This window comes from Ursus americanus, chromosome X (assembly GCF_024610735.1).
Source record: "Ursus americanus isolate L20-20 chromosome X, mUrsAme1.1.p, whole genome shotgun sequence".
Classification (NCBI taxonomy): Eukaryota; Metazoa; Chordata; class Mammalia; order Carnivora; family Ursidae; genus Ursus; species Ursus americanus.
Window position 1 is genome coordinate 26889975 of NC_142164.1, and position 23545 is coordinate 26913519.

General features: G+C 39.9%; 1 pseudogene; it reads left to right on the plus strand.

The window, feature by feature from the left end:
- The first annotated feature begins 18191 nt into the window (after positions 1–18191).
- LOC123796633 (uncharacterized) lies at positions 18192–21285 on the plus strand (annotated as a pseudogene).
- Positions 21286–23545: the final 2260 nt, after the last annotated feature.

The following is a 23545-nucleotide window of genomic DNA, read 5'->3' on the forward strand; positions in this document are numbered from 1 at the left end:
AGTACACTGTGCCCACACTCTCACTTGACTGAAGCCTCTGTTCAGTTGTCACTTCCTCCAAGAGGCCTTTCTAATCACTCTATCTAAAGTAGTACTTCCCTCACTTTCCATTCTCTATTTTTGTTTTTCTTTTAGCACTCATTAATATGTAACAGGCACTTATAACACAATCCCATAACAATATGCATGCAATACATAGCTGTTGAATACCGATCGAATGAACGAATAGTACAAAAACTAGCACAAAAAAACAAAGCAGAAGAGTGAATTAGTGAACTGAGGGCCAACCTGCAAAAATTTACCAGAAGAGAGTAGGAGAGTATGAAGAAAGAAACAGATCCAATGTCAAAGACATCTTAAGGGAAATGTAAAATAAATATTTACATTTCAGCATCTTTAAAATCAAAGTTCCAGAGGGCATGAATAGAGGGAGTGGAGTGAGATAATATTTCAGGAAAAATAATGAGGTAACTAGAATTTCCCACAAATGAAGAAAGACTTAAAATACAAAAAACATAAAAAATCATAAGCCCACATAAAGACACATTGTGGTGCTATTTGAGAAATGTTAATACCTAGGAATGAATCTAAGCAGAAGAATGACAAATCTTTATAGAAAAAACTACAGAAATTCACTACATAATATCAGTGTACACCTGCATAAATTGAGAGCTATACCATGGTCTTGAAAAGGTATATTCACACTTCATTATTTCTTTTCCTCTGCTTAATGTGGATTTGATTTTCTCTTCTTTTCAGTTTCCTAAAGGTACAAGCTTAGCTTATTGATTTGAGGTTTTTCTTCCTATCGGATAGCATTCAATGCTAAATTTCCCTCTAAGCACTGCTTTGCTCCACCCCACACATTCTGAAAAGTTGTACCTTCAGTCTCGTTTAGTTCAAAATCCTTGTTAATTTCTTGAGGCTTCTTCTCTGATTCAGGTGTTATTTAGAAGCTTGTTGTTTTATTTGCAAGTAATTTGGGATTTTACAGATTTCACTTTAATTCCATGTTCTTAGAGCATATGTTACATGGTTTCTACACTTATAACTTTGTTAAGGTGTGTTTTATGGCCCAGAACGTGTTATGTAAATGGTAAATACTCCAGGTGAGCTAGAGAAGGATGTGTTTTCTGCTTTTGTTGGATGAAGTAGTCTATAGATATCATTTAGACCCACTGGATGAATGGGGCTATTCAGTTTAACTATGTCCTTGTTAGATCTGTCAATTATTGATAGTGGGGTGTTGACGTATCCAACTGTAACAGTGAATTCACCTATTTCTCCACGTGGATCTCTTAGTTTTTGCCTAATGTAGTTTGCTACCATGTTGTTAGGTGTAAATGCAGTGAGGATTGTTATCTTCTTGGAGAACTGACTCTTTTATCATTATGCAATGACCATCTTTATCCTTGATAACTTTCTTCCCAGCTTTATTGAGACATAATTGACATATAATATTGTGTAAGTTTAAGGTATACAACTTGTTGATTTCATGCACTTATATATGTAATATGATTACCACCTTAACATTGGCTAACACCTCAATCACATTGCATAATTACTTTTTTTTTTTTTTTTGAGGTGAGAACATTTAAGATCTACTGTCTTGGCAACTTCCAGGTATATAATAGAATATTGTTAACAAGAATCACAATGCTATGCATAAGAGCCCCAGAAGTTATTCATCTTCTGACTGGAAAATTGTACCCTTGCAGTACTATCTCCTCACCTCCCAGCCCCTGAAAAACCATCATTCTCTTCTCTGTTTCTACAAGTCTGGCTTTTATAGATTTCACACAGAAAGGATATCATACAGTATGTGTCATTCTCTGACTTATTTCACCTAGTATAATGCCTTCAGGGTCCACCCATGTCGTCACAAATGGCAGGATTGCCTTCCTTTTTGTGGCTGAATAATATTCCACTGTGTGTGTGTGTGTGTGTGTGTGTGTGTGTGTCTGTGTGATATCTTTTTTTTCCTTTCTCTCTGTTTTTAGATTTTACCTAAATTCAAGTTAGTTAACATATAGTGTATTATTAGTTTCAAGGGTAGTTTTTAGTGATTCGTCAGTTGCATATCACACCCAGTGCTCATTACAAGTGTCCTCCTTAATGCCCACCACCTAGTGACACCATGCCCCCACCCACCTTCCCTCCAGCAGCCCTCAGTTTGTTCCTTAGTGTTAAGAGTCTCTTACAGTTTGCCGCCCTCTCTTTCTTTATCTTATTTTACTTACCCATTCATCCACTGACAGGCATAACTTGGTTCTTGTGAATAATGCTGTAATAAACACGGAAGTGCAGATTATCTCTTTGAAGTCCTGATTTCATTTCCTTGATATATATATACCCAGAAGTGAGATTGCTGGATCATCAGGTAGCTCTATTTTCAATTTTTTGAGGGACTGCCATACTGTTAGTAGCTGTAACAATTTACATCCCTGCCAACGGTGCGCAAAGTTTTCCTTTTCTCTAAATCCTCACCAACACTTGTTATCTCTTGTCTCTGATGACAGCCATTCTAACAGGTGTGAAGTGATAGTTCATCGTAGTTTTGATTTTTATTTCCTTGATGATTAATGAGGTGAAACATCTTTTCATGTACCTACTGGACATTTATATGTATTTGGAAAAATGGTTATTCAGTTCTTCTGACCATTTTTTAATTGGGTTTTTCTTTTCTTTTCTTTTCTTTTTTTTTTTTTTTTTTGCTATTGTGTTGTATGAGTTCTTTATATATTTTGGATATTAATTCTTTATCATATATATGCTTTGAAATTATTTTCTCCCATTCCCTAGGTCGCCTTTTCATCTTGTTAATTGTTTCTTTTGCTGTGCACGGTTGAACGTCTGCCTTCGGCTCAGGGCGTGATCCTGGCGTTCTGGGATCGAGCCCCACATCAGGCTCCTCCACTATGAGCCTGCTTCTTCCTCTCCCACTCCCCCTGCTTGTGTTCCCTATCTCACTGGCTGTCTCTGTCTCTGTTGAATAAATAAATAAAATCTTTTAAAAAAAAATGTTTCTTTTGCTGTGCAGAAGGCTTTTTAGTTTGATGAAGTCCCACTTATTTAGTTTTGCCTTTGTTGCTTGTGCTTTTGGTGTCATATCCAAAAAAAATCAATGCCAAGACCAATGTCAAGGAGCTTTTTCCTTATGTTTTCTTCTAGGAGTTTTACAGTTTCAGGTCTTATGTTTGTGTTTTGAATCCATTTCAAATTCATTTTTGTGAGTGGTGTAAGATAAGGGTCTAATTTCATTTTTCTAAATGTGATTATACAGTTTTCCAACAGCAATTATTGAAGAAAATTCTTAGCTCCTTGTCAAATATTAGTTGACTGTATATGTGGGAGTTTATTTCTAGGCTCTTAATTTTGTTCTACTGATCTATGTGTCTATCTTTATGCCGGTACCATGCTGTTTTTATTACTATAGCTTTGTAGTATAGTTGAAAATCACGAAGTATAAAGCCTGAAGGTTTGTTCTTTTTCAGGACTGCCTTGGCTATTCAGGGTTTTGGGTGGTTCTATATAAATTTTATGTTTTTTCTCTCTGTGAAAAACGGCAGTGGGATTTTGACAGAGATTGCATTGAATCTATAGATCGCTTTGGGGAATATGGACATGGTAACAATATTACTTCTTCCAATGGGGTATTTTTCTGTTCGTGTCTTCTTCAATTGCTTTGACCAGAGTCACTCCTGAGGTTACGATCAAGTTGCAACTGGGCATGTAGTCATGTGGGGAAGGAAAACTGGCTTCCAAATTCACTGACATGGTTGTTTGAAGGCCTCAGTTCCTCACCTTGTGGATGTCTCCATAGGTTTCTTGGGTGTCATTATAACATGGCAACTGGCTTCCCTCAGAACTTTCTTCAGTACAGATTATTTTTTAAGAGTACATATTTTCTTTTTCTATGATAATATATGTGGCATTTATATTGGGGCGCCTGGGTAGCGCAGTCGTTAAGCGTCTGCCTTCGGCTCAGGGCGTGATCCCGGCGTTCTGAGATAGAGTCCCACATCGGGTTTCTCCACTGGGAGCCTGCTTCTTCCTCTCCCACTCCCCTGCTGTGTTCCCTCTCTCACTGGCTGTCTCTCTGTCACATAAATAAATAAAATCTTTAAAAAAAATATATGTGGCATTTATAAATTCCCTTTGGGAATGAATAATGGTAAAAATGTATACCACATAAAGGAGTCTACCTCATGAAAATGAGTACAGCCCATCTTGCTAGGGTTAAGATGACATATTGTGAGGAAATATAGTTTGTAGCCTCTCCAATCCCTTTTTATTGCTCTCCTAACTGTGTCGCTGCCATGCAATTTGGGTAAAATCTACTTTACATGGGATGCATGGGTGAGCCGTAATTGGCCAAAGCCTACCAGTATATGATTATTTTAGTCATATGGATTGATTCAGGGGAAGGCATAGAATATCATGGAAATTGTTCAATAGTTGAGGAAGAGATGCTCCTACTTTCTGGAAATGGAGGAGAAAGTATATAGCCCTGGTTGATAATGGGAGTGATCTTGCAAGCATAAGGGGACCATCTAAGGAATTAATTGGATACCTCATAAGCAGAGTGAACTGTCTAAAAGAAATCAGGTGCTAGGCAACATCCTTGAGTTATTAGACGAAAACAATTCTGGAGTCATCTTACCTCTGGCAATAAATTTCTTATTATTTAAGCAGGCTTGAATTGAATCTTCTTTTATTTGTCATATAAATTGTACTAAATGATAGATGTGGAAATAAGAAAAATCTCTCTCACTGGAGGATATTGGGGATTGAGACTGCACCTTCCTGAAGGACCTATAGTTGCATATATGGAGTGTAAGAAACTGTTTGACTTAATGGGTTATACTGAGAGATTCAAATCCAGGCTCTATTACACTTTTACTCCTTTGTATATTACCCTATTCATTCAAAGGGGATGAATTTTGAGGTGCCAAGTACATACGGGCTGTGATGATAGAGGTGCACATGTCATCCTGTGAAATTTCATCCATTCAGGTACACACCTAATTCCCTTTCTGGAGTTTTGTAGTACAGTCTGGAGTTTGATATATACCAGTGTTTTTCAATGCTGTAAGACTGAATGCTCCTTTTTTTTCTTTACATTAAATATATAGTAGTTTCTTCCCTTACGATACTCAAATTAAATTTCCAGAAAATCTAAACCTACCTACATGCTTATTTTTTTAAAATAAATATATTGCCTCAACTGTAACAAAAATAATAAATACAAAATAATGAATTTACAATGAGATAATACATACATCAGTGGACATATACTTGGGCAAAACTGTGCCAAGAAGCTATGGCAAAATTATCAGAGTCTAATGTCACGCATCACTATGAATATGACAGCTATAAATACAGCCTGATCCAAGTGTGTTATACGATTGACTCAAATACCACAAGTGACATTATTATTGGTGATATAATCTTCCAGAGTGGTGAACAAGATTTGTAAGTTTCTAAGCAAAATGAAGTGCAGTCTTCCCTTAATTTACTTGGTAGCTTACTTCTTTAAAAAAATCAGTGTATATTAAATATGTGGAAAAGATGTTTTATATTTGTACACAAAACAAATTCTAGATTCAGATTATTATTTTTTTAAGATTTTATTTTTAAGTCATCTCTATACCCAACATGGGGCTCAAACTCACAACCCTGAGATCAAGAGTCACATGCTCCACCAGCCGAGCCACCCAGGTGCCCCAGATTCAGATTATTAGTTTTTTTCTTTTATGCAACATGAATATCTAGGGGACAATTCAAAAGTCGTAGAGGACACGAGATTTATTGGTTGGGAATATCCCATATTTTGTAGAGTATCCAGTATTCCTCATTTCTGTTCCTGAGTCACCACAAGAAAACTGGTGCTGAGACTCAGAGCAATTGAAACGCTATCCGCTGTTTAGAAGAGACTAGAGGAACCACACTCTTGGACTCTCCTATACCTAGAAACTCAGTATGGGTTGAATGATAAAATAAAAACTTAGAGTAAGGAACAGTTTTTGGTGCATTTCCTCTGGACTCTGTGTGATAATAAGCACAATGTATTATCCTCCTTCCATTCTTCAAGGTTTGAGAAGTTGCACACATCTTCCCATTGGTTTTATATGATACTTATTAATTTAGCTAATGAACTTCTCTGCTTTGTACACTGTCTTGCTAAACTCCATAAAATATGGTCATAGGATACTAACCGTAACCAAACCAAGGAGGAGGAGGGTTCTGTGATATGCATGAAATAAGCTTTTAAGGACTGATGTGGATATATCTGTGACAGGAAGGCGAGGAGCCAATATCTGCACTTCGGGTATGACATTAGGAAACTCAGCCTCCAAAACCATGGAAAAGCAAATAGCGATGGCCCTCTCCGTAGGCTAAAGGAGGAGGCTACAATTTGAGTGATCAGCCACCTACCAGAGTAATGCTTTCATATCACTCTGGAGGCCTTTCTCACTTGGACATTCAGAAACATGTGCATCCAATTTCCAGCTTGAACTTGGAGTTTTTATAGTCAAATATTTCCCTGTTACTGTTGAGTGACTAAGAGCTAACTGGCATCTAACCATCTGTTTGGCTTTATTCTATCAGTATTATTCTTCTCATATGACGATTTATTAATGTTTCTACTGAATTATGAAAGCTTATTTGGCAAGTTATTACAGCAACAATTGTAACACTCTATCCCCTCCAAAGACTCATAAAGATGAGGAAAATGTTGATTACAAACAAACAAACAAACAAAAAGCTTGATTTCCTAAGGATACAAAGACGTTATTTCCATTGGCCACATATAGCAATGCCACCTGCCTTAAAATGATGGCTTAATAAGTACCTACAGCAAGCTAGTACGCTATCAGAGAGCAACTGGTACAAATTCCATGAGGGAAAAACATATTTGGCTGTGCTTATTTCTGCTGTACCGAGAGCTGAAGGAGGCCTTGGAAAACACCCCTGGACCGTGATTAACTTGGTGATAGTGGAACAATCATTGCCCTGAACTACACGTTCCTTCAGTATTGCTTCTTTCAACAATTCTGACTACTAGACTCAACCTTGACCTGGGAAATGCAGGTGTCTATGCCTAAATAGCATCATCTACCCTGATCTCTTACCTAATGTCATCTAGAAATAGCTGCCATATAGTATAGTAGTGGAGAAGCACTCAGCATTACCATGTTACCATAGGTCCTCTTAGAAACAGTCTGGTTACCCCCAAAGTAGTCTATGAAAAAGTAGACATTTTTAAGAAGCTGTCTTAATAACTTCAGATAAATTTTTTCCAACCAGGTATTAATTAACCTAGGATGAATGCCTAAAGGGATCAGCAGGGTTTAAAACCAAGAGTGAGCTGGTAAACCACTGCAAGATTGCAGCTTCAAGGTGAAAGTCTGGTTAGTTCAGTTCATTAGCTTTACGATGTGAGTCATTTCTTTATGTCGTTCATTTCACAAACTGAACTGTATAACTCTAGAGGGGTCAGTGCAACCTATTATCCCTATGAAAAATCCCATTAGGTCATAAGAGAGACACACACTCAACAGTGGTTTGTACTGAGAGAAAACCATCCAAACAGAAATAACACATGAAGACTTGACTTTTCTTTCACTCCTTAACACAGAAAAATTTGATCAAAGAAAAAAAATACACTGTGGTAATGGGAGAGAAAGCAGATAAGTCTGGATAAAAGGAAAGTAGAAACATCATCTCAAATCAAGGAAGGGGAAAACTATAATTTGTAGCACTTGCTGATTTCCACTTCCCAGCAATGAACGTGACATAACTGAAGGAAGGGTTGGGCAAAGATACGCAGCAGCGCACCGTTATCGGTATTTCCACCACACAGACGCAGGAAATGTACATAACCTCAATGGCATAGATAACAGTACATATTTCTTTTTAAGCCTTTATTTATTGGACAGACAGAGAGATCACAAGTAGGCAGAGCGGCAGGCAGAGGGAGCAGCAGGAGCCCGAGGTGGGACTCGATCCCTGGGCCCTGGGATCATGACCTGAGGTGAAAGCAGACGTTTCACTGACTGAGCCACCCAGGGGGCCCAATAGTAAGATTTTTGAAGATTAATTAGGAACTTCTGAGTTTTGAGTGTTTATTTTCTTTGTTTTTTAAATTATTATTTTTAATTTTTTCTAAAGTAGGCTCCACACCCAATGTATGGGCTTGAACTCACGACCCCGAGATCAAGAGTTGCATGCTCTACTGACTGAGCCAGCCAGGCACCCCTATTTTCTTTGCTTTTGATATAATTTATTGAGTTATAAATTTACATAATTTACATTTAACAATAATGACTGTTTCATACTTGGCTTGTAAAATTATTGAAAATTTGGTAAGCACCTCTCCCAAACCCACACGAGAGAGTTTTGGCACACCACTGGTTACGGTAAATAGAGCAGGGCTAGTGAAATTAAATAAACAGTTTTGCATTTGGGTATTGAGGAGATAGGTAATCTTCCTTAGCAAGATCATTTCCTTCACTCTCAAAACTGGGCAGCCCATTCTCAATTTCAGAAGGAAAGCTTCAGGGGAAAAAGTAAAATATAAATTAGACTGTCCAAATAGGAAATTTGTTTTGATATACCATTTGGGAATTAGTAACTCAATGTATTCTTAAAGATTAAGATTTAAAACAGTGATCTCAGGCACTTGGGTGGCTCAGTCAGTTAAGCATCTGACTCTTGATTTTGGCTCAGGTCATGATTTCAAGGTCATGAGATCAAGTCCCATGTTGCGCTCCATGCTCAGTGGGGAGTCTGTTTGTCTCCCTCTCCCTCTGCCTCTCCCCCCCCCCCGCTCAAGCTCCTTCTCCAATTTCTCTAAATAAATAAATAAATAAATAAATAAATAAATAAATCTTTTTTAAAAAGTATATTTAAGCCATTGATTTAGACTCTAGTTTGTTTTCTGGTTATGTTTTGTGAATTATGCCCCAGAACCTTTCATGAGATTACTGTTTTATTTGTTTATTTATTTATGTATTTATTTTAAGCAAGCTTTACACCCAACATGGGGCTTGAACTCACAACGCTTAGATTGAGTCACATGCTCTACTGATTGAGCCAGCCAGGCGCTCCATGAGATCACTGTTTTATTTTATTATTTTTTTTAAAGATTTTATTTATTTATTTTAGAGAAGGAGAGAGTGTGAAGGGGTAGGGACAGACGGAGAGGTAGAATCTCCAGCATGCTCCCTACTGAGCAGAGCCCCATGAGAGGCTCAATCTCATGACCCTGAGATCATGACCTGAGCCAAAATCAAGAGTTGGACGCTTGACTGACTGATTTACCCAGGCATCCCTTAAATATACTTTTTAAACAAGTTCTGTGGCTAGAAAGCAACAATGTGCTTAAAAGTTTTCATTTAAGTTTCAAAGCACACGTATTGGCATAGGTGAGGAGCTTAGAACCATACCTATCAGCCCCTGCAGTAGCCCCTGAGACACTTTATAGAATCCCAGGGCGCCAAAGAATTACTCGAATAGATGAGTAAGAAAGTTTGAAAACTTCTATGCAAGGAGACCTCTTGAACCTTGTTTAGCATAGCCCGTGGCTGATGGGAGTCCCGCCCATCAAGTATTAAAGACACAATTATAGCTTCTAATTTATTCTCCACATGCACACAAACAGATTACTCTTGTAGCAGAACATTTACCTGCAATAAGTCTAGAAGTTTCAAAGACATAACGTTTAATCAGTAGGCTGATGTTTTGGAGACATAAACTGCTCCAGAGTTCTGACAAATTTCACCCTCATACGTGGTCCAGTGCATAAACCTCCCCCATGCGAAGTACTTGGCATCTCTAGAGGATCATAGATTTGGAATCATTAGACTAGCAATCCCGCCATGACAGGCACTCTAATCAAGGCAACCTTCCCTATTTACATCCAACACATGCTAGGATCTTGTTTAACACACTTTCTCAGGCAGCTACAATCAGAATTGGCACCCCAGTTAAAACCACGCATCCTTCATGGGCCAGGAACTCGACAAGGTCACATTCAGCTGTAATGTCTTAGCACCACATCCGCCTCATCTTCTCAATTCTTTCTGCTATAATTTTACTCTCTTTCTCTTAGCCTGCCTCACCTAAAGAAACAGGCAGACAGACACAAATATCTGAACCTCTGAATACTTTCAGAGAAGAAAAGAAGAGAACTAAATTCATTAGCTTCACCAGCAGAACATAGAGACTGCTTTACACGGTACAATGATCGGCTCAAGATTAACAGCTCGAGGAAAAAAGTAAGAATCACTTCCTTTACCTGCTTCCCCCAGTACAGTACATTCAGTTCGCTCACGGTGGTAGGGGTCCCAAACTGAATTATCATGGAAGGACAGATGCCAAGGACTTGCTGCATGCTTGGAGCAAAAATTATTAGGAATGCCCTCTGCATGGGTGATTATAAATTGGCTATGGGGTTTAATTAAGGGGTTTTCATTTCATGATCTAAACAACTGGGCTTTGGGATTAGCAGTTGCTGTCTGTTCACATCAGTAACTGGCAATGATTCTTCTAATCATAGGAGGACATATTAGCATATTGTGCATTGCAAGATGGCGCTCCCAATAAAAAGTGACAAAAGGTTTCTGAACTCAGCATCTGTCATCCAGGATGCATGGATATCCAGAATGCATATCCAATTTATTTATAAAATATCTTCATTCCCAAGAGATCTTCTTTATTTTTGTTTGAGAAGCTACTAAAATCTAAAACAACCAACCAAACTTGCTTTCTCAATATCCCAAGGGAACTTCAAAAAACAATCATTCTTTGATCATTGTACAGTATTTTTAAATACATATTTATGTCCAGTTAACAACCAAAATATGTTTTAGAAGCAGAATAAATATAATAGTCAGTATTCAGCTGAAATAGTCTATTCATGCAGGATTCTTCTCTGCCAACTTTTGTTTGAAAATTTCCTAACGTCTCAATGTTATACCTGATGCTTTCTGGCATCACTGCAGACGCTACCACCATACATTTTACCAAAATGCTTCAAGATTGGATATAAAGTATAAATATGATAGAATTAGCTAGCTGGCATTTGAAAGAAAGATTTGCTTAATATATTTGAGGAATGTTTTTCATGGAACATCAGCCTTTAAAATGGTTATTCATTCATTTTACAAATATTTAAAGCGTCTCATAGGTGCCAGCTAAGGCACTGGGTATGGGGTTATAGCAATGAGCAACAGATATAATCTCTGCTTTTACAGAAGTTTCAAAGTCAAGTTGGGAACAGATGATGTATAGTATAGATCTCTTCTGTAGATCCAGAATTCATATTGGCATATTGAAGCCTCCGAGAAGTTGTACAATAAGAAGCAAGCAGGGGCGCCTGGGTGGCGCAGTCGTTAAGAGTCTGCCTTCGGCTCAGGGCGTGATCCCGGCGTTCCGGGATCGAGCCCCACGTCAGGCTCCTCCGCTAGGAGCCTGCTTCTTCCTCTCCCACTCCCCCTGCTTGTCTCTCCCTCACTGGCTGTCTCTCTCACTGGCTGTCTCTGTGTCAAATAAATAAATAAAATCTTTGAAAAAAAAAAAAAAGAAGCAAGCAAATTGGGGCACCTGGGTGGCTCAGTCAGTTAGGCCTCTGACTTCGGCTCAGGTCATGATCTCAGGATCCTGGGACTGAACCCCTCGTCTGGCTCTGCACTCAGCAGGGAGTAGGCTTGTCCCTCTCCCTCTTCCCCTGCCCCTCCCCACCCTCATGCTCTCTCTGTCTCTCTCTCAAATAAATAAAATCTTCAAAAAAAAAAATGAGAGGGAAGGGAATAACAACAGTGACAACAATGACAAAATCAGTTCCTTAACTGGGTATTTCCCAAGCCAATTTGAATGAAACATGTGTTCTGAAGAACTCACATTGGGGCAACGGAATAAAAATGTAGGAACTAGGTGAACAGACCAAGAAATTTAATCTCATTTTAATGCCAAGTATAGCATTATTCTTTGAAACTTGTAATACGAGACACCAAATTCTCTAATAATCAGAATGTTTGAAATTATGAATAAGAGTTTATTCCATGGGTATATGGACAAAGCTAGAAAGGAAGATGCTATCAGCTATCAGCGGTGAGCTCCAGGAGCCCCTAGGGCCCAGCTATATTGTGTAACAGTATAAATCCAAATCCACAGAGGTCTTTCGCTGGACTGTCCCTGCTGGCTTAGTAAATTCCCCCCTCCCAGCTGATAGCCAAACACACTCCTGGCATCCCTTTTTCTCAGTAGTTAATTGTACTTTTAACCCTCAAATATAAATAGGAAAGGGTAGTCAGGGATGTCTTTGGTAACCCACAAATGCCTGAATGTCCTGGCTGGAACTCAACCTCACGTAAATGGATATCCCCCGGCCTCACAAACATAACGGCACAAATGAAGTCACATTGACATTTACGCCCAAATTAGACCGACTCGTTGCTTCCGCTCGGTCAGGTGGTCGATCCCATGGAGGACTTCATACGGTTTCTGGGACGGCAGTGGGACTCCACTTTTTTTCGGCAGATCAGCCAGGGTCAAAGTTGAGTCCACAACTGCTGACCTCTCTGGCGCCCCTTGCTCACACAGCTACTTGAGTTGCTCACTCCTCACTGCTGTCTGCAGTCTCCTCCTGCAGTCAAGCTGAACTTCTCTCAATTCCAAGAATGTGCCACGCTTCTGTCAACCTCAGGCCATGTCAACTTGCTACTCCTTCAATTTGAACATATTTTGTTTAAATCTCGTGTCAAGTATAACTTATTCCAGGAAGCATTCCTTGAGTATAAATGAGAGGCACTTCCCCTGTGTGTCCACGTAGCGCCCTGTGCTCCTTCCTACTGCGGGACTTATCACTGTAGGACTTATCACAGTGCTTCAATCGTCTGTTCCGAAAGAGACAGGTAAACAGCAAAATCCTTATGGAGAGAGACTATGTCTTTTTTATCTGTGTGTACTGAGCACTTGAGGTGGAAGCCGGCACATAATAGAACGTTTTTACAGGAGGGTTTGCAACTGTCCTTCTACAATTTAACAGATATTCTTGCTACAAGTGGGCTATAGACGAGCCAATCTTGATTAGCAGTTTTCAAACTGAAGTCACACATACCAACTCTCTTTCCTTACTTCTCATATTTAAAACATCACTGTATAACCCACCCCAGGCAATTTTGTGATAGAGAATTATCTATTGACTTCTTCTATTCCTTCAGGCACTCAGAGTCCTCATTCTCAGCTTTGACTGCCTGAAGCTTCCCACAATTTTACCAGTCCATCCTAGACATCGCTTTATGCTCTGGATTTTCCTTCCTTATCAATTTTTTTTTTCTGTCCTGGGTCTTATTTTCTTAGAGTTCTCCTTTCTGCTAAGTTTCTACTGACTCGATCAAAGTGCTTATAAAAGCACATTTTAATTAAATTGTGGGAGGAGGAAATTTTCCAGATCCATGATTAAGGAGGGTGTATGTCTAACCACCCCATCCGTTTTTTTCTTACAGCTAATGATAAAAAGTGAGCAGGCTACGGTCAGTCTGTAACAGGTCTTGCACTGGTCAACACATCACACTACATGGCAGCCAGCTATACCCCTCTAATGTCAAAGAACTTTCATTCCAGCCTTGGAATGAAGTCACATTGACATTTATGCCCAAATTAAGTCATTGCTTCCACTCGGTTAGGTGGTCGATGCCATGGAGGATTTCATAAGACCCTGGGCCTAAGGCAGAGAGATGGAACACACACATCCCTCTAGAAACCAAGCCTCCCTGCCACTAACCCAGCCCTCACTACTGTCCCTTACTTCTAGACGCGGCATCACTAGCAATCAAAGAGCTCTGCATTATATAAAGAGAAGAGGTGGGGCACCTGGGTGGCTCAGTGAAGAGTCTGCCTCCAGCTCAGGTCATGAGCCCAGGGTCCTGGGATCGAGTCCTGCATGGGGCTCCCTGCTCAGCGAGGAGCCTGCTTCTCCCTCTCCCTCTGCCCCTCCCTCTGCAGTACCCCCTGCCTGTGCTCTCTCACTCTTGCCCTCTCTCAAATAAATAAATAAAATCTTAAAAAAAAATAAAGAGAATGAGGCTTCTGATTGTGACATACTCAGAGGTGGTAGTGACACACTCAGGGATGGCTGCTCCCCTGATTCGATGACTAACTCACTAAATTATACTTGGTGAAGAACAGGGTGAAAAAGGAGAGGCAATGGTGGGACACAGAACCTTTGGTAGAAAATGAGCTAGTCCAGCTGAATAAATAGCATGTCATAGCACATGAAGAAGACTAGGCACCAGAGTTGAGAGCAAGACAGGTAGAAAGTGAGGACAGAAGGAGGAAGAGAGAGAGAGAGAGAAAGTGACAGAGAGAGACTTTACCTTTACGGTAAAGCTGAACAGTAGGGACAGTGGTCTTACAACCCGTAGAGCTTAAAGCATTTACTATCCGGTGCTTTAAGGAAAAGATTTGCTGAATTCAGAAGTAGACAATTAGAACGTACATTTCTCCAGTGATGGGGATTGAGTCCCAGAGATGCAGGCCCATGGTGTCTGCTTTGGGTACTTTACAACCTGAAAGTGAGGAACATGCAATCCTCTTGTTTTGAAAAGTAGGAAGGAGTCCCATAGCTTGAAGAAGTGCTGAGTCTTAAGCCCTTTTATGCCACTTAGCAGTCTAACTCAAGTAACTGTTCTGCAAATCTGTGCTAAATTGTTCCTAGTGGCAGCTCAGATGCTAGTGAGTCTTCTGCTGATGAAGCCCCAGAGTATACTTTCTAGAAGGGAAACTCCAACTCAGCCTTTCTAGAAAGCTTATGCCATATATCCTGAGCTCTTCCCCCTGACAAGGCGTCTTTCATTTCTGATGACCTTGAAGAGGCGGACCATGGGTTGCTGAAAAAAGTTTATGGCCATTTGAGTTTATTTAGATGTTAAAAAAAAATCACTAACTATATCTCAGTTCTATAAACTTCTGAATTCCCACCATTTTAAGTCTTTGGTTCTGGTAGATACAACAGTGTTGTGTGTATGCGTGTGTCCGCAGACCCACAGCGGCACACTTATAATATGAAATGAAACGTGTAAAAATAGAGTGCTGTTCTTACAGGCGGCTGCTTCTGTGGGACTTACTTAATTGTTAAGAGAAAAAAGTAGATCTAGATTTTGATAACTGAGACTGAATGAGGGAAACATTTCAGTCACTTTAGAAGAGCTTGTTGGTTTTATTTTGTTTGGTTTGGTTTGGTGGGGGACAGGGGTGGGGGTTGAGATACGATTAGCTGCTGTAATCTGCAGAAATAATGAACTCATTTATACCAGTTCTAACCAAAAGCTAAGGAAGAAATTGGGAGTTTATTTTCCCATTTATACCTGCTTGGAGGTCACTGATGGATTTGGATGTTTTCAATACCTTTTTGTCTTCCTTGCTAGTTCAGAATTTTTCCTCCTTGTCTATTCAATCTTATCTTTTTAGCCAACACTAAATTCAAGCGTACATAGAATTTAAGCAAAGATGCCAAAAATGGGGGCGCCTGGCTGGCTCAGCCTATAAAGTGTGCGACTCTTGATCTCAGGGTTGTGAGTTTGAGCCCCACGTTAGGTGTAGAGAATACTTAAAAAGAAAATGTTTAGAAAAAAAAAAAGATGCCACAAATGTACAAATGAATGAATAGAAATTTAGAAAGTCCAGGAAAATCTTTACATTTAAATATCCATGAATGTATTGTTAGTCAGCTTACCATTAAAAGAAATTACTTTAATGACATAACAACAACAACGCTGTCAATAGCCAGTCAGGACAGTCAGCCTCGTGCTCAGATATAAAAGCAAAGCCTCACAGAAAACCAAACAATCAAAGGAAAATTTAATTAGAATTAGCCATCTTCACAGGCTATCTGGAGCTATTCTCTCCCTCTCTCTCTCCTTTTTTTTTTTTTTTTTTTTTTTTTACCATTTATGATCATTGGAAAGAAGTGTGAGGTTCATGATAATAGATGGGAAACTGTTCACAGGTCTGTGACCTTTCCTGAGTACCGGAGCCAAAATGTATTACCCCTGTTTTGGATCATTCCTCCATCGGGTAACCATAGCAATTCACTTTGGAAGACACTGAGAATTTTACAATGTGAGACAATAGGTGAAGAATTCAAAGCAAGGTAACTTCACCAGAGACTGAAAGTGTATGCAAGTCCCTTCAAATTTTACCTGACAAGATGAGGGAGTGGATATTCTGGTACTCTGTTATCCATACCAGTGATGTTCATGTTTTTTGGTCATGGAAATATTTTGCAGAAGTCTAAAATACAACACCATAGAAAAGCAGGCTTGATCTGGCTAAAGCAGTGGCATATATACAACTTTCTGTACTTACGATTCAACTTTCTGTAATCATCCCCTTGTCCACGTCCATACTGCACTTACCATAATGTCTGGTACACAGCAGACATTCAAGCAATATTTTTGAATGGATAAATGAAAAAGTAAATGAGACACATATAAGGAATCACTAGGGATCTGTGCAGCAGTTTTAAATCTGCTGTGTAACCCATTAGTTTTAAAGATGAGAACCTTCTGGAAGATATGAAGAACAGTGAAATTAGGCTAAAAGAGCATTTCATGTTTGTGTGAGGATTCAGAAGGCCCTGATAGTGATAGCAAGCATCAATATTTTGCTACCCTGAAATACTCTGAAAGAGGTTTCTTATATATTGGTTGTACAAAAAAATGCTTTTTATTACAATGTTTATTACAAATGTATTTTATTATAAGACTTTTGAGTATGGACTACATTTCCAGAAATATGATAAAGGTCATACCTCATGAAATCACACATGTAGGCAAAACAACACAATTCAAATCACAAATTCCATTTTTATCCATAAATTTGGCCTCATGATCAAAATGTAAGAGCTTTTGAAACTGATAGGCCTTTTCATTTAAAAACTAAAATGTTTTTAAAATAAAGGATTAAGACCAATTATTTAAGAATAATTCTTCTGAGATATTTGTGTGTGGCTGTGATGGTTAATTGTATGTATCAACTTGATTAGGCCAAAGGACGGCCACAAATTGGGTTAAATATTATTTGGGGTATGTGTGTGAGCATGTTTCCAGTTGGAAGAGATTAACACTTAAATTGGTGGGCTGGGTAAAACAGATCGCCTCCCCCAATGTGGGTAGGCATCATCCAATCCATTGAGGGCTTGAACAGAACAAAAAGGCTGAGCAAGGAAGGTTGAACACTTTCTCTCTCTCTCTCTCCCTCTGCCTGACTGTGTGACCTGACACTAGTCTTCTCCTTCCCTTGGACTGAGACATACCACTGGCACTCCTGGTTCTCAGGCCTTAGGACTAGGACTGGAATTTACGGCGTTGGCATTTCTGAGTGTCCAGTTTACAGACGGCAGACTGTGGAACTGAAAACCTCCATCATCACATGAGACGATTCCTTATAATAAATCTCACTTTATGTATATTATGTATTATATATATTATATATTTTTATATACATAAGTATATTTTTAATAGATATTACACACACACACACATTTGGTTCAGTTTCTCTGGAGAAGCCTAGCTAATGCACATTTTGGCACCAAGAATGATTTTACAGCAACCGAATCTTAAGGTTGAGTTTTCTGAATTGGTTCTGGGATTTCTAGAATTGGCTCTTGAATATGATTAGATGTAAAGACTCTAATGATTGTATTGCCAATGGTAAAGAGAGCATTGATAGCCCATGGCGTGATCTGGCAATGGAGACGAGCAAAATCTCTGCATTGGATGTTGCTAATCAACCACTTGTAAGAAGCAAAGAGCCGAATGACTACACATAGAATACTTTCAAACAGTTCTGAAAAATTATACAGATAGAATGAGATTGGCAAGTTGCCCCTAATGTCACTGGACAAAATGGTGAAAGAAAAGGATTAGCTCAGGGATTCAAATTCCCAATTCAAGAGTCACATAAATAACCTAAAGGGGTCTATGTGTGCCCTGAAGGAGAGCCTTACCTCCCGTAGTCACGGGGCTATAGAAATTGATGAAAATCAAATGCAGAATCTCATAAGGAAACTGGTTAAATTACAACTTAAGCTGAACTCCCAGCCTCTCTGGGTGTCTATTGTTAAAGTGAGGGCTTTGAGAAAGAATAAGATCCTACAGGATCCTACAAGTTGAGATGGGGACATGTGGCAAGAGCGTGCTAAAACTGGGTACACTGAACCCCTAAATTCTGAGTCTTCTTTGCAAGCGGAAGAGATCTCCCCAACCCAAGTAGAAGGAGCCTCCCCACTATATCAGAAGTGGCCTCCCCACTCACAGCAGAAGCAGCCTCTCCAACCCTACCGGCAACAACACCTCCACCTCCAGTAATATCAGCCTCTCTACCCCAGCCTTACTGGCCTTTCCACCTGTCTGAGGGAATTAAATCTGCATTATAATCCCGAGGAAGGGATCCAAAAGCCTAGGAGGATTGAAATGTTAACTGTGGATTTGTCATTTAAGACTTATTCACCACATCTTCTTTAACCCTTCGTCTGTTGAAGGACATCTTGGTTCCTTCCACAATTTGGTTATTGTGGACACTGCTGCTATGAACATTGGGGTGCATGTGCCCTTCTTTTTACCACATCTGTATCTTTGGGGTAAATACCCAGTAGTGCAATAGCTGGGTTGTAGGGTAGCTCTATTTTCCACCATTTGCATTGACATGGATGGAACTGGAGGGGATTATGCTAAGTGAAATAAGTCAAGCAGAGAAAGACAATTATCATATGGTTTCACTCATATGTGGAACATATGGAATAGCGTGGAGGACATTAGGAGAAGGAAGGGAAAAATGAAGGGGGGGAATCAGAGGGGGAGATGAACCATAAGAGACTCTGGACTCTGGGAAATAAAACTGAGGGTTACAGAAGGGAGGGGAGTGGAGGGATGGGGTAACTGGGTGATGGGTATTAAGGAGGGCACATGTTGGGATGAGCACTGGGTGTTATACACAACAAATGAATCTTTGAACACTACGACAAAAACTTACAATGTACTATAAACTGGCTAACTGAATTAAAAACAAAAAAGACTTATTCACCCACCCTTCTGGAAGGGTCCAGAAGACATATGTGAGAAATAAATGTGTGAGGGGAGCCCTGGCATCTGCAAAGAGCTCTGTGATTGCTCTTCCCTGTAAACCAAAATTTACGGTGGTAAGTGCAGCCACTGAATTGGGAGACCTATATACAACAGGGGTAATTGGATCCTATTTGGCAGGGGTAAGGTGGTGGCCCTCAACCACCACAGGCAAGGAGGGTACGGTTATCATAGTGAACAGCAGAGTCAAAGCAGCAATCAGAATAGTCTGAGCCTCATGGACCTATGAAGTTGGCTAATTGATCACGGTATTCCTAGAAGTGGAATAGATAGGAAGCCGAGTAATTTTTACTTGAGCTGTATAAACAGAAAAGTCTTAGGTCAAGTGAAAAAAGTCAAAACTGAATCACAAAAACGGAGAATTACAGACCTTCCATCAATTCCCAGACTTGGACCATGTGATCCAGCCAATCAACTGGTGCTTGAAGTATCAGTGGCAGACGAGGATGCTGTCTGGAACTCTTACGAGGCTCCTGTAGTTGACGGACAGCACTAGCCCTGAGGATTTTGAGGCAAAGCTTTGCCATGCCATCCTCTGCAGATAACTGCTCTCCTTTTGAGAAATAGCTCTTGGCCTGCTACTGGGCCTTAGTAGGGACCAAATGCTGAACCATGGGCCATCAAGTTACCATGCAACCTGAGCTATCCACGATGAATTTTGTGTGTTATCTGATCCACTAAGCCACAAAGCTGGGTTTACACAGCAGCACTCCATATTCAAATGGAAGGCGTATATATGTGATTGAGCCCAAGCAGGCCATGAAGGCACAAGTGAGTTACACGAAGTGTCCCAAGTGCCTGCTCCTGGTATATTGCCTTGTCTCTCCCAGCCCGCACCTGTGGTCTCAAGGGAGTTCCTTATGATCTGTCAGCAGAGCAAGAACAGCCTCTAGTTTACAGATGGTTTTATAGGCGAGCAGGCACCATCCCCAAATGGGCAGCTATACACCACAGCTCCTTTCTGAGACATTCCTAAAGGACCGCGGTGAAGCTGAATCCTCCCAAGTGGGCAGAACTTTAAACAGTGCACGTTGCTTTACACTTTGCTTGTAAGGAGAAATGGCCAGACATGGAGTTATATACCAATTCACGGGCTGTGGCCAATGATTTGGCTGGATGTTCAGAGACTTAGAAGGAACACGATTGGAAAACTGATGACAAAGAAATCTGAGGAAGAGGTATGTGGACAGGCTTCTCTGAATGGGCAAAAAACATGATATTTGTGTCCAGTGCGAATGCTCACCAAAGGGTGCCCTCAGCAGAGGACAACTGTCATCATCAAATGGATAGGATGACCTGTTCTGTATATGCCAGTCAGCCTCTTTCCCCAGTCACCCCTGTCATTGTCCAACGACCTCACGAACAAAGTGCCCATGGTGGCAGAGATGAAGGTTACACGGGGATGAAGGTTATGAAGATGAGGCTCATTGACGTGCACTTTCACTCACCAAGACCAACCCGGCTGTGGCCACCACCGAGCGCCCCACCAGCCTGCACACGAGACTAACACTGAGCTCCTGATGTGGCACCAGCCCCCAGAGAGATCGGCCGGATATCTGGTGGCAGGTTGATTACATTGTACTGTTGCCACCTTGGAAGTGGCAGCATTTTGTTCTTACTGGAATCGCCACTGACTCTGGATACAGATTTGCCTTTCTTGCATGACAAGACTACCAACCACGAGCTCACAGAATGCCTTTCCATTATCATGGTATTCTGTGCAGCACTGTTTCTAATGAAAGAACTCACCTCCCAGCAAACATGTGGCCATTAGCCCATACTCATAAAATTCACTGGTTTTACCCTGTTTTCCACAATCAGCTGGCTTGATAGAATTGTAGAATGGCCTTCTGAAGACTCCGTTACAGTGCCAACTAGGTGGCAATACCTTGGAGGCCTAGGGCAAGGTTTTCCAGAAGGCTGTATATGCTCTGATTGCAAGGCCAATATGCGGTGCTGTTTCTCTGATAGGATTCATGAATCCAGGAATCAAGGGGTAGAAACGGGAGTGGCACCACTCACTATTACTCCCTGTGACCCACTAGCAATATTTTCGCTTCCTGTTTTTGCAACTATAATGGCCAAGGGCAGCCCTCCCCAAAATGTGCCACTTTGGCATACTGATTATAAATAAAAGTTACTTAAGAGACAGCCTGTACAAGAAGGAAACTCAGATCCTCCTCTGTCCCCATAAAAACAAGAAATAAATACCCCATGTAAAAGGTATCCTACCAGGAGGTAGAGACATCCTTATCACAAGAAGGCTATATAAACAATCCTTGTGATTTTTACTAATTCACTACCTTGTCCAAATTCTGTTAGAAATTCATTATTAATTGAAGCTCCCAAAGTCTTCTTTTTCCTGTCAAGTCCTCATAGATATATGGTCTTTTTATTTAAAAAGTATAGAGACTGCCTGTTTGGTCATTTTTCAGTTCTCAGTTTCATTATTGGGACTCTGTGCACACGTAATAAAACTTTGGGGTTTCTTCTCCTATTAATCTATCTCATGTAAATTTAATTCTTGGTCCAGCTGGAAAATCTTGAAGGGTGGAGGAAGTTTTCCTTCTGGTCACGTCCTTATGCTGCTGGCCTAGAGGTCTTAGTTCCAAGGGAGAAATACTTCCACCAGGAAACACAACAATGATTCTATTAAACTGGAAGTTAAGACTACTGCCCAACCACTTTAGGCTCCTCATGCCTCTGAATCAACAGGTGAAGAAGGGGGTTACTGTGCTGGCTGGGGTAACTGGTCCCGACTATCAAGGGGAAGTCAGATTACTATTGCACAGAAGAGGTAAGGAAGAGTATGTCTGGAATACAGAGGATCCCTTAGGGTGTCTCTTAATATCATCACGCCCTGTGATTAAAATCAATGGAAAACTACAACAACTCAATCCAAGCAGGATCATTAATGTCCTAGACCCTTCAGGAATGAAGGTTTGGCTCACCCCACCAAGTAAAGAACCACGGTGAGATGAGGTACTTCCTGAAGGCAAAGGAAACACAGATGGGTAGTGGGAAAAAATCGTTATAAAAACCAGCTATAACCATGTGACCAGTTACAGAAACAAGGACACAAATATAATGAGTATTCCCCCCTTATTTGATTTGGTTATAAATATATTTTACGTTTAAGTATATTTTATATATGTATGTGTGTATCAAGTATCTTTGTTTTCTTTCATCTCATTCCCTCATCATGTAACATAAGATGTATTATTGACTTTCTATCACAGTGTAAGTATTGTTAATTTTACATCATAGCATTTAAGTTATGGGACATCAAAGAGAAAACATCACACAAGGACCTTACCTCCTGTTTTGGAAGGGGTTCGTGCATTTTTGGTTGTATGCGGGGAGTTGTACTACATTAGAATAATGACCTTGTTATTGTTTTTCTCTAGAGATTAAGTATGGTTTAGGGAGGTGTGCTTCAATGCCAAGTTGACAGGAGTGGAATTGTGATGGCTAATGTATTGTGTCAATTTGACCAGGCCAAAGGATACTTACATATCTGATTAAACACTATTTTGGGTGTGTCTGTAGGCTGTTTTTGGAAGTAATTACTATATTTGAATTGGTGGACTGAGTAAAGCACATTGCCCTCCCCAATGTGGGTGGCCATTATCTAATTCATTGAAGAAATGAATAGAACAAAAAGGAAGAGGAAGGCTGAATTATCTCTCTGCTTAACTGCAGAGCTGAGACATAGGTCTTCTGCCCTTGCACTAGGACTTAAATATCATCCATTGGTCCTTCCGGTTCTCAGGCCTTAGGACTCACGCTAGAATTTACAGCATCCACTTTCCTGGGTCCCTGGCTTTCAGACAGCAGATGGTGGGACTTTTTTCAGCCTCTACAATCTCGTGAGTCAAATCCTTATAACAAATCAGATTGTACACACACACACACACACACACACACAAATCTTCCTCAACTTATGATAAAATTATGTCCCAATAACAATAATACACCTAACCTACCAAATATCGTAGTCGATCCTAACCTCCCTTAGATGTGCTCAGAACACTTATATTAGACTACAGTTGGGCAAAATCATCTAACACAAAGCCTATTTTATAATAAAGTATTGAATATCTCATGTAATTTATTTAATATTGTACTGAAAGTGAAAGACAATCGTACGTGTGTAAGTTGCATACACAGTGTCATGAGAGGGTATCATACCATCTATCACTAACCCAGAAAAAGATCAAAATTCAAAATTTGAAGTATGGTTCCTAATGAATTCATATTGCTTTCACACCATTATAATGCCACAAAATAATAAGTCAGGGACTGTCTGTATATACATAGCAAATTATAATATGTAAATATGTAATATGTAATTTACACAATTACATGTATATTTTATATATAGTATAATATAC